This window comes from Schistocerca americana, chromosome X, assembly GCF_021461395.2.
Source record: "Schistocerca americana isolate TAMUIC-IGC-003095 chromosome X, iqSchAmer2.1, whole genome shotgun sequence".
Classification (NCBI taxonomy): Eukaryota; Metazoa; Arthropoda; class Insecta; order Orthoptera; family Acrididae; genus Schistocerca; species Schistocerca americana.
The window spans coordinates 278,577,081-278,589,102 of NC_060130.1; the positions used below are offsets into that span (position 1 = coordinate 278,577,081).

Sequence of the window (12,022 nt, forward strand, 5' to 3'; positions counted from 1 at the left end):
AAAATAAGAAACAATGACCGCCGCCCACAGAACCCAACCATGAACCCGTGCCTGATGCCTTATGCGTCCTGTATTCGAAAACCACATCAAATACTTGGTTAGGAATGACCCGATTCATCTCCAAACAAGTAAGCCATCGTAACTCTATTTACCAGTAAACGAAATACCGATATAGCGTTTTAGAGCAAGTTCTGGAATTCCAAACGTAAAGATTTAGAAGCAGTATTTGTAATCAAGACCCTACGCTGCCGGCAGGCGTTGATATACACCAACGGCGACAGGTGAAAATGTGTGCCCCGACCGGGACTCGAACCCAGGATCTCCTGCTTACTTGGCAGACGCTCTAGCCACCTGAACCACCGAGGGCACAGAGGATAGTGCGACTGCAGGGACTTATCCCTTGCACGCTCCCCGTGAGACCTACATTCCCAACTTAATGTCTACACACTACATTCGTAGTGCCCCTGCCCATTACCCGCATTACTCGAGGCAATCTTACCGAGTCCCGTAAGAGTTCGGGCAATACGTGTGTATCAGCACAGAAGAAGAAGGTGAATGGCTGGTTAGCCTTAACTATATCAAGATGGTATCTGTTCTTTCGGACATCTTCATATAGGCAGAGTATTAGTCATCCCCTTAGAACACACTGATCACTATGGAGCGCTGCAGATGGTGTAGAACTGCTACCAAGAGGCCACGGGACACATATAGTGACAGGGAAGTGGTGTGTATAGTGGGTTGCATGGAATCAGCACCGTAATCTGCATCGACGTGGAGATTCACAGAATAGAGAAAAGGAATTATCCTATTTTTATATCCTCATGACTACGTAGCGAATGACGATGCCGATTTGTTTATGTATCAACGTGGACTATACACTGTGTCTATATGGAACGTTTTACCACTCGCAGCCATTGTAATACGGCGTACGATCAGTGTTCGTAAAAAGATCCTGACGGTGCGAATGTCACGCCCTGTCAATGACAATCGGGTTCAAACTGATGCTGTCAATGAAAGCAGGGTCATCTGCACCAATTTCCAAGCGAACATTGTGAAATGAACTGCATGTAATTGGCATTGGGAATCGGGTACCTCGCAATAGCGATTGTCTATTTCAGCACATAAAGCTACACGTGTTCACTGGGCCAAACGACACAGAAACGCTACAGCTGCTGACTAGCGCCATGTACTGTAACCGGATGTGTTGGGATTTTGCCAAGTCTACCGACGGCCCAATGACGCGTTTTTCCATTTTGGGGGCGGTTTGCTTTTTGTAACATGGACTGTGTCACTCCATTTACCATGAACATGAACCAGGACGTTTAATTAAACATTATCGGTGACCATGCGCAGCCCTTTCTTCTACACCTACGTAATGAGTATGCTGTGGACACTCCCGTTTTCCAAGAAGACAATAGGTATGTTCACAAGGATACACGAACACGTTGCTGTTTCGGCGAACACTCGGGAACCGTGTGGCACCTCGAATGGTACGCTAAATCACCTGATATTAATCTCACAGAAAACCTCTGGGAATACATGGAACGTCGTTATAAACGTAGTAATCGACGTTCCACCAATGAGGACGGCCGGAGTGGCCGAGTGGTTCTAGGTGCTACAGACTGGAACTGCGTGACCGCTACGGTCGCAGGTTCGAATCCTGCCTCGGGCATGGATGTGTGTGATGTCCTTAGAATAGTTAGGTTTAAGTAGTTCTAAGTTCTAGGGGACCGATGACCTCAGAAGTTAAGTCCCATAGTGCTCAGAGCCAATTTTTTTCCACCAGTGAGTGGCTTCAGGTGGATGTGGTGTATCTGAAGAAACGTGTGGACACTCTTCCTCGCCGAATTGACGCGATTATCTGGCCTAGCGGTGGTGTTCACGGTATTAACGTAATGTCTCGTGAGTGACTAACTTTGAACAAAGTCACTTCCAACACGCTGAAACTCCCGTTAGTTACCTTGTGGGTTTCTATGTTGCTCTAGTTGATGTATTCGGCAAAAGAGTGATAGGGTAGTCCAGGGATATTGAATACTAGCACGTTAATATTATTTCAGTTCAATCGACCTCTTGCTACGGAGTGTAGTTAAAAATGAAGTGTAAGGGAATCAGCCACAAAAGATTGAATAGCTGAAAGTGTGCACTGAGCAGGCTTCCAATGCTTCAGACAAGAATTCGTATTATAGCGCGAGCGAGACAATGCTTCAGACTGACTGTTTCATTGTATTAACGAAGCAAGGACAGAATTTGAATATCAAAGACTGTGAAAAAATAGCATGAAATTTTGGAAGAAAGTTAAATAACTATTTTAATATATGAAACCTTCTGTTTTACAATTTTTTCGAAATATGAGAATCTTTTGTGCCACCTTACATTACAGGTGATGTAAACGACTTGTTTTCCCCAGTTTTATCAGCTATAACGTCGTGACGCTTATATTGTGCATGTAGTTGGGCTGACTTCAACAGAAACTTCAGGTGTGCCCCAGGGCAGCCTAATAGGTCCGCTGCTTTTTACGATTTACATTAACGACCTGGTTGATGGTATTGACAGCGGCATTAGACTGTTTGCCGATGATGCTGTAGTCTAGAGGAAAGTAGTTCAAATGGTTCAAATGGCTCTGAGCACTATGGGACTCAACATCTTAGGTCATAAGTCCCCTAGAACTTAGAACTACTTAAACCTAACTAACCTAAGGACATCACACACACCCATGCCCGAGGCAGGATTCGAACCAGCGACCGTAGCAGTCCCGCGGTTCCGGACTGCAGCGCCAGAACCGCTAGACCACCGCGGCCGGCGAGGAAAGTAGTATCACACGAAAGTTGCGAACAAAGCAATGAGTATTTGCAGAAAATAAATGCATGGTGTAATGACTGGCAGTTATCTCTCAATATTAGTAAGTGTAGCCTACTGCGTATAACAAGGCGAAAATCCCCATTAATGTAAGAGTACAAAGTAAATGTCCAGTCTTTGGAAGCGGTAACGTCCGTCAAGTATCTGGCTGTGACTATTCGAAATGATCTCAAATGGAATGATCAGACTACACAAGCAACGGGCAAGGCGAACTCTAGATTGTGGTTTATTGGTAGAATCCTGAAGCGATGGAGTCCTTCAATAAAGGAAATAGCTTTCAATACTTTAGTTCGTCCAGCCTTAGAGTCTTGTTCGTCTGTATGGGACTCTTAGCAGTTGGGTCTGATTCAAGAGATTGAGAAGGTCCAAAGAAGAGCGGCAAGATTCGTGACTGGTACATTTAGCCGTCGCGAGAGCGTTACAAATCTCATAGAAAGTATGAAGTGGGACACACTTGCAGATGCACGACGCGCTAAACGGAAGGGGCTGCTCACTAAATTCCGAAATCCGATCTTCGCCGAGGATGTAGAGCATATATTATTACCATCAACTTTCGAATCACGCAATGAGAGCTCGTACTGAGGCGTTCAGACAGTCGCTTTTCCATCGCGCGATCCGTGAAGCCGGCCGCTGTGGCCGAGCGGTTCTATGCACTTCAGTCCGGGACCGCGCTGCTGCTGCGGTCGCAGATTCGAATCCTGCCTCGGGCATGGATGTTCGTGATGTCCTTAGGTTGGTTAGGTTTAATTAGTTCTAAGTCTAGCGGACTGATGACCTCATATGTTAAGTCCCATAGTGCTTAGATCCATTTGAACCATTTTGAGCGATCCGCGAGTGGAACAGAGGGGGCGAAATATGACTTTGGTGCGAATTGTGCCCTCCGCCACACACCGCTTGGTGGCTGGCGGAGTATAGATGTAGATGTATATGTAGTTTCTTCCAATTGCAGATTCAATTTATCGCAATGATTTGTACATTTCTTGTAGTTCAAATTTTGGGCACTGTAATTTAAAAATATCCTATTGATATAAGGGACTTTCTGTTTCTCTAGTAAGACTATGTCGAAAAACTAAACTTTGAAACAGGTGAAGCAAACAGAACCCCATGGCCCAAAGCAATACCAGAAAGGAGGCAAAAACAAACAGAAAACGGCCCCTCAGAAGCGATATCTGGCCTTATCTGTACAACGAAGTCTACCTAAAAAGTCTCTGTTGAAAGTACAGTTCCCTCAGAAGTCCTAGTTTTCAGCAATATTTACAGTAAAAAAAAAATCTTCGCTGGCCATCGGGGCTCAGTTCGATGCGGGACTCTTCACTGAAGACAATTCTACTCCAGTCAATGAGATTCCAGGGCGAAGACGTGTCTGGAGACGCCCCGTGCAGCGGTGGGATACCAGTCTGACTGTCACCCGCCATACGGCGGGGAACCTATACAGCACAGCGATACGTCGAGGATATTCTACGCACGGTTTCGTTGCCCTACACGGCAATGATTTTTGGGCTTACATTTCAGCAAGATAATGCACGCTCGCACACGGCGAGCGTTTCTACTGCCCGTCTTCGTGCTTGCCAAACCCCAGCTTGCACAGCAATGTTGCTGGATCTCTCCCCAAATGGTTCAAATGGCTCTGAGCACTATGGGACTTTACATCTGAGGTCATCAATCCCCTAGAACTTAGAACTACTTAAACCTAACTAACCTAAGGACATCACACACTTCCATGCCCGAGGATCTCTCCCCAGTTGAGCACGTTTGGACCATTATGGGCAAGGCCCCCAAGCCAGTTCGGCATTTTGACGTTCTAATGTGCCAATTGGACAGTATTTACACGTTATTCTTCAGGAGGACATCCAACAACTCTCAATCAGCGCCAAGCCGCCTAACTGCTTGCGTAACGGCTGAAGTTGGACCAAAGCGTTTTGACTTGTTCAGTTTGTGAAATCGTTTCTCTTGAATAAATCGTTTTATTTTTCTGAATTTGTTATCATTCCTTTGTCTGTGCATGTACATCACTTCTATCGATTTCCGTCTCATTCGGATAATTCCTTCGTGGTGTGTCGTTTTTTGTCTTAGAGCTAAATGGTACTAAATGGTTCAAATGGCTCTGAGCACTATGGGACTTAACATCTATGGTCATCACTCCCCTAGAACTTAGAACTACTTAAACCTAACTAACCTAAGGACAGCACACAACACCCAGTCATCACGAGGCAGAGAAAATCCCTGACCCCGCCGGGAATCGAACCCGGGAACCCGGGCGTGGGAAGCGAGAACGCTACCGCACGATTACGAGCTGCGGACTATATTGGTACTCCGAGCAGCTTATCTGTATGTCACATCGGGTACGGTGTGTACAACTCACGGCATTTCAAATTCATGGTTTTGCTGGGGAGCGTGGTTTTCAGATCAGATAGCTGTCGAAGATACTGAACTACACTCGTTCGTCCTCTGTTAGAATATTGCTGCTCGGTGTGGGATCCTTACCAGGTGGGATTGACGGAGGACATCGAAAGGATGCAAAAGAGGGCAGCTCGTTTTGTATTATCACGTAATAGGGGAGAGAGTGTGGCAGATATGATACGCGAGTTGGGATGGGAGTCATTAAAGCAAAGACGTTTTTCGTCGCGGCGAGATCTATTTACGAAATTTCAGTCACCAACTTTCTCTTCCAAATGCGAAAATATTTTGTTGAGCCCAACCTACATGGGTAGGAATGATCATCCAAATGAAATAAGAGAAATCAGAGCTCGAACAGAAAGGTTTAGGTGTTCGTTTTTCCCGCGCGCTGTTCGGGAGTGGAATGGTAGAGAGACAGTATGATTGTGGTTCGATGAACTCTCTGCCAGGCACTTAAATGTGCATTGCAGAATAATCATGTAGATGTAGATGTGGAAGATATCTGAAATGACAGGGGAGACGAAGCGCAACTTGCCAGCCGCGAACGAGGACACATCCAGACCTACACAAAACTCTTTCTCAGGAATAAGATAGACTGCCAATAGATATGTTGAACCACCTCACAAATAGCATGCAATCTCTCTGTCGTACTTGTCTGGCAGCGAGGGGTTTTTTGGAAGTTTGTGGTAAAGTCTTATGGGACCAAACTGCTGAGGTCATCGGTCCCTAAGCTTACACACTATTTAATCTAACTTAAGCTAACTTACGCTAAGGATGACACAAACACCTATGCCCCAGGGAGGACTCGAACATCCGACGGGGAAAACCTCACGGCCGTTATAAGACGACTCAGACCGCTCGGCAACCCCGTGCGGCCGGCCGCGGTGGTCTAGCGGTTCTAGGCGCTCAGTCCGGAACCGCGCGACTGCTACGGTCGCAGGTTCGAATCCTGCCTCGGGCATGGATGTGTGTGATGTCCTTAGGTTAGTTAGGTTTAGGTAGTTCTCAGTTCTAGGGGACTGATGACCACAGATGTTAAGTCCCATAGTGCTCAGAGCCATTTGAACCAACCCCGTGCAGCAGCGAGAGGTTACTATTTACTACACTACTGGCCATTAAAATTGCTACACCAAGAAGAAATGCAGATGATAAACGGGTATTCATTGGACAAATATACTATACTAGAACTGACATGTGATTACATTTTCACGCAAGTTGGGTGCATAGATCCTGAGAAATCAGTACACAGAACAACCACCTCTGGCCTTGATACGCCTGGGCATTGAATCAAACAGAGCTCGGATGGCGTGTACAGGTACAGCTGCCCATGCACCTTCAACACAATACCACAGTTCATCAAGAGTAGTGACTGGCGTATTGTGACGAGCCAGTTGCTCGGCCAACATTGATGAGACGTTTCCAGTTGGTGAAAGATCTGGAGAATGTGCTGGCCAGGGCAGCAGTCGAACATTTTCTGTATCCAGAAAGGCCCGTACGGGACCTGCAACATGCGGTCGTGCATTATCCTGCTGAAATGTAGGGTTTCGCAGGAATCGAATGAAGGGTAGAGCCACGGATCGTAACACATCTGAAATGTAACGTTCACTGTTCAAAGTGCCATCAATGCGAATAAGAGGTGACCGAGACGTATAACCAATGGCACCCCATACCATCACGCCGGGTGATACGCCAGTATGGCGATGTCGAATACACGCTTCCAATGTGCGTTCACCGCGATGTCGCCAAACACGGATGCGACCATCATGATGCTGTAAATAGAATCTTGATTCATCCGAAAATTTGCCATTCGTGCACCCAGGTTCATCGTTGAGTACACCATCAAATATTCAAATGTGTTTGAAATCTTATGGGACTTAACTGCTAAGGTCATCAGTCCCTAAGCTTACACACTACTTAACCTAAGTTATCCTAAGGACAAACACACACACCCATGCCCGAGGGGGGGCTCGAACCTCCGCCGGGACCAGCCGCACAGTCCATGACTGCTGAGTACACCATCGCAGGCGCTGCTGTCTGTGATGCAGCGTCAAGGGTAACCCCAGCCATGGTCTCCGAGCTGATAGTCCATGCTGCTGCAAACGTCGTCGAACTGTTCGTGCAGATGGTTGTTGTCTTGCAAACGTCCCCATCTCTTGACTCAGGGATCGAGACGTGGCTGCGCGATCTCTTACAGCCATGCGGATAAGATTCCTGTCCTCTAGACTGCTAGTGACAACGAGGCCGTTGGGATCCAGCACGGCGTTCCGTATCACCCTCCTGAACCCACCGATTCCATATTCTGCAAACAGTCATTGGATCTCGACCAACGCGAGCAGCAATGTCGCGATACGATAAACCACAATCGCGATCGGCTACAATCCGACCTTTATCAAAGTCGGAAACGTGATGGTACGCATTTCTCCTCCTTACACGAGGCATCACAACAACGTTTCACCAGGCAACGCCGGTCATCTGCTGTTTGTGTATGAGAAATCGGTTGGAAACTTTCCTCATGTCAGCACGTTGTAGGTGTCGCCACCGGCGCCAACCTTGTGTGAATGCTTTGAAAAGCTAATCATTTGTGATTACGTAGGCTTTCCCGGCGTAATAAGTCTTGAAAGTCTCTTCGGGTTTGCTGCCGGATCCTAAAATCAACTTTCAAGCTAATCATTTGCATACCACAGCATCTTCTTCCTGTCGGCTAAATTTCTCGTCTGTAGCACGTCATCTTCGTGGTGTAGCAATTTTAATGGCCAGTAGTGTAGTTATAGTAGAGAATGTCCGAGTTTCTAGACTCTGTTGTACACCATATGCCTCTTATTTAAGGTTTACCTTCTTCTGTGATGATTCTAAATCCCTATACATAGCTCTAGTATACTGAGTACACTTTGCCGGCAGTAGACCATTGCTGAGTACGGTTTCCGTGGTCCACGCCATTATGGCGCGCTTGTCGTGCGGATCGGAAGGCGATGGGAAGGATTAAAGGCGTGGGCGAGGGTGAGGGTGGGCTGTGACAAATGCTCCATCCCGTGATTAATGTCCGCGCCACATGCGTCAACATCCCCGCTGCTTCCGCTGCCCATTCACTGGCTCCCAATTCTTTTCCTGTCTTCGGACGGAGCACTGCCTTCACAGAGGTTGCTTTTCTTGCTCAATTGAAATGAGTCTCGTAATAGCGTCCGCCGTCCGTTCTCGGACTGGGGACCAACTTCGCATTACCGTTGCTTCTACTTTTCTTTACTAGTTATCTAGAAATGATAATTCTACTGTACTATTTTTTACCCTAATGAAATTATTCAGTTACATGTTGCAACCAGGATTGTGAAAAGACGTGAATCCAACTTCTATTATTAAAAACGGAATAACAATAATTTGAATCCGAGATAGAAATTTCTCTCGACAAAGTCTTTGTGTAAAAGATTCTCGGGTTACTTGTCGTGACCAATATGGGTAAGGACAGTCTCGGTCTTACGAACCCCGGAATTTATGACTCCTTGTGAGTGCAGAAGCAAACTGCATTGGTCAGTCCATCCGTACCGTTACCGACCTCTGTTCAGAACACCAAAGACGCATTATAAATCGAGAACTTGAGGAATCAGCAGTTGCTAAACACAGTTTCACAAAGAAACACACAATAATAGTTGATGAAACTAAGATCTTGTCACAACCTTCTTAAAATTTTTTCATTTGTTCATGTTTAGTCCCCTCGCCCCATGTGGTCGGTGATAGGCTGTCAGCGGTACAATCAACCTGCTCTTTAGCCGAAGGATAGCAAACATACACAAATACGAAAAGTAATAAATTAAAAGGTGAAATATTTGCAAACGATTTTAAAATTGGTGAGTGATGAATTTAATGAAATTTACGTATAAAAATAATTTTCTTTGTTTCTTCAAATTAAAATAGGAAAACTAGAAGGTGAAATACAAAAAATAAGATCACATTTAAAGCACGTTGTAAAAGCGGTGGTCTTAAAAATGAAAAACATTGCACTGTCTTTAAAAGCAGAAAGACTGGGTCCCGTAAAAATGGTCTATCGCTGGAGGGGAAAAAGGTAGATGCTTAGTAGGGTAAGGTAGTGAAGAAATAAGCATGGAAGTCTGGTTGGCAGCATCGATGGAGAAATGGAGTGAATGTCGGGCACACAGCAGGGGAGGAATATAGGCGTGTGGTTAGGCCTATAATACAAAGGAAACGGTTGAAATTTCACTGAGGGTTTATATGGAAAGTGTAAAGGTTGGTCCGCATCTCGTGGTCATGCGGTAGAGTTCTCGCTTCCCGCGCCCGGGTTCTCGGGTTCGATTCGCGGCGGGGTCAGGGATTTTCTCTGCCTCGTGATGACTGGGTGTTGTGTGATGTCCTTAGGTTAGTTAGGTTTACGTAGTTCTAAGTTCTAGGGGACTGATGACCATAGATGTTAAGTCCCATAGTGCTCAGAGCCATTTTTTTGTAAAGGTTGGCCGGCCGCAGTGGGAGAGCGGTTCTAGGCGCTTCAGTCCGGAATCGCGCGACTGCTACGGTCGCAGTTTGGAATCCTGCCTCGGTCATGGATGTGTGTGATGTCCCTGGGTTAGTTAGGTTTAAGTAGTTCTAAGTTATAGGGGACTTTACCTCAGATGTAAAGTCCCATAGTGCTCAGAGCCATTTGAATCATTTGTAAAGGTTAGTGGAAAATGTGGGTATAGACGCGGCGCTTTCTAGAAATGGAAATTAGAAGGGAGTGAATAAAATTATTGGAGTAGAGTTTGTGGATTGTGTATGTCGTTCCAAGATGTTAAGTGTGAGGGAAGAGAGGTGGGAATTTTATGAGATGATAAAGGATCTACATAGTGGAAGGTACACGGATGCAGAAAGCGAGGTGAAGTGCATGGCACTCAAGGATGTAACTTGTGTCGATCAGACATCCGTGCAACATTTGCATAGGACAGAACAGGTAGGATCAAAGTTTTGTACGTTTAGAAGATGGCGGAGGAGTCTAATCCCCAAGTTCGGCCAGTGAAGATATTTTATTTGGAGGGATCATTGACACTTCTAGAGTGTAGTGTCGATGGCTAGGAAGGAGGTATCATTGTTATACTGAACGGTGTTGACGCTCAACTACCTAAAATGGCCCATAGAATAACTGAAACGGTTTTTTAATCTCTTCTTCAATATCACTTGATTTCTCTTTCGTTCTTACTAACACTTTACCTCTTGGTTTGAATCTTGTTACTTATATCTTCCACCACGCCTTCCTTTTCTTTAAAGCCCTCTTTTAATAATCTGCTACCTAGACTGTCTTGTCGTAGACTGCGTTAGGGGAAATTCTATGTTTTCAGTAATTCTGTTATCTGAATTTTTGTCCATTTTAACCGCATGTGGAGAAAAACTTGTAGCACAACTTGGGAGGCACCCGCATGGCTTGCTCATACTGTGGCATCAAGCAGTCAGGCCTGCAAGATGAGTGGTCTGCCAAGAGAGTGGATTCATTCTTATTTGTCGAGTAACATGAACTCTAGTACTCACAATTAAGTTACAAATTGTTCTCTTGTATGAATATTACGCAACGGAAACGCACATCTGACTATTAGCAATTTACACTAAAATGGTTCAAATGGCTCTGAGCACTATGGGACTCAACTGCTGTGGTCATAAGTCCCCTAGAACTTAGAACTACTTAAACCTAACTAACCTAAGGACAGCACACAACACCCAGACATCACGAGGCAGAGAAAATCCCTGACCCCGCCGGGAATCGAACCCGGGAGCCCGGGCGTGGGAAGCGAGAACGCTACCGCACGACCACGAGATGCGGGCAATTTACACTACTCTGCCTGTTCACTACGCAGTGGCAATACCACATTTTCTTTTTTTTTTATTTAACGGCTTTTATCAACACGTGGCCATCGCACTGAATATGAATGGCGCACACATTACAAATTCTGGATATCATGACAACATACAATTCGAAGGAAAAGGCCACCAATCTTTTTCTTTTCACTATCTTATTTATTCCGATAAATTCTATAACCTAAACACACAAATTCTATAACCTACAACAATAACACATGAGAAATTCCGCCCAGTGGGCATGGCTTTACATTGGTGATTCTCTGTCTTATGGTCTCGTAATATTAAGAACATATTCATCACACACGCGAGTCCTCAACTGATACCATGGAAGAGTACTTCTCGTAATTATTTAATGCTACAGTGCACTTTCTGTATAGGATGGTGGATCTTTTGCTATATCTCACACTTCGACTCTCACAACCATCATCACGAAACTTTCCTCCAGACCGAGCGGTACAAAAGGAACATGCATAACCCACTACCTCTGAAATTACCTTGCTACTCTCCCATGCAAACCACACATACTTAAATTACATGACATACCCCACACTGCAACATGGAATACAACATAAGGAATAGTCACAACATTATAATCACATCACTTTCAGCTTTCCCACTTCAATTAGTATTCATCCCAGTTCCACACGACACTGCCCCACTTCGTAACTTTTCTTTCCTACTACGAACTCTGGACGTTATATGCACGTCTTCCTGTGCAATGCAAGCCAAGTGGCGTTGCTGGATAGACGGCTGACTCACCTTGCTTCTCTCTCAGAGTATTATAGTTTGAATCAAGCGTCACACGGAAACACAACACGCAAAGTAATATTAAGAACATATTCATCACACACGCGAGTCCTCAACTGATACCATGGATGAGTACTTCTCTTTATCCTTTGTCTCATACACAGATTGAGACTCACACAGTACTTACCAC

At 45.3% G+C, this 12,022-nt stretch overlaps 1 non-coding gene across 1 annotated transcript; it reads right to left on the reverse strand.

The window, feature by feature from the left end:
- Positions 1 to 292: 292 nt before the first annotated feature.
- On the reverse strand, positions 293 to 367 carry Trnat-agu. Its single transcript has one exon. It is a non-coding gene; the product is annotated as a tRNA-Thr (tRNA).
- Positions 368 to 12,022: the final 11,655 nt, after the last annotated feature.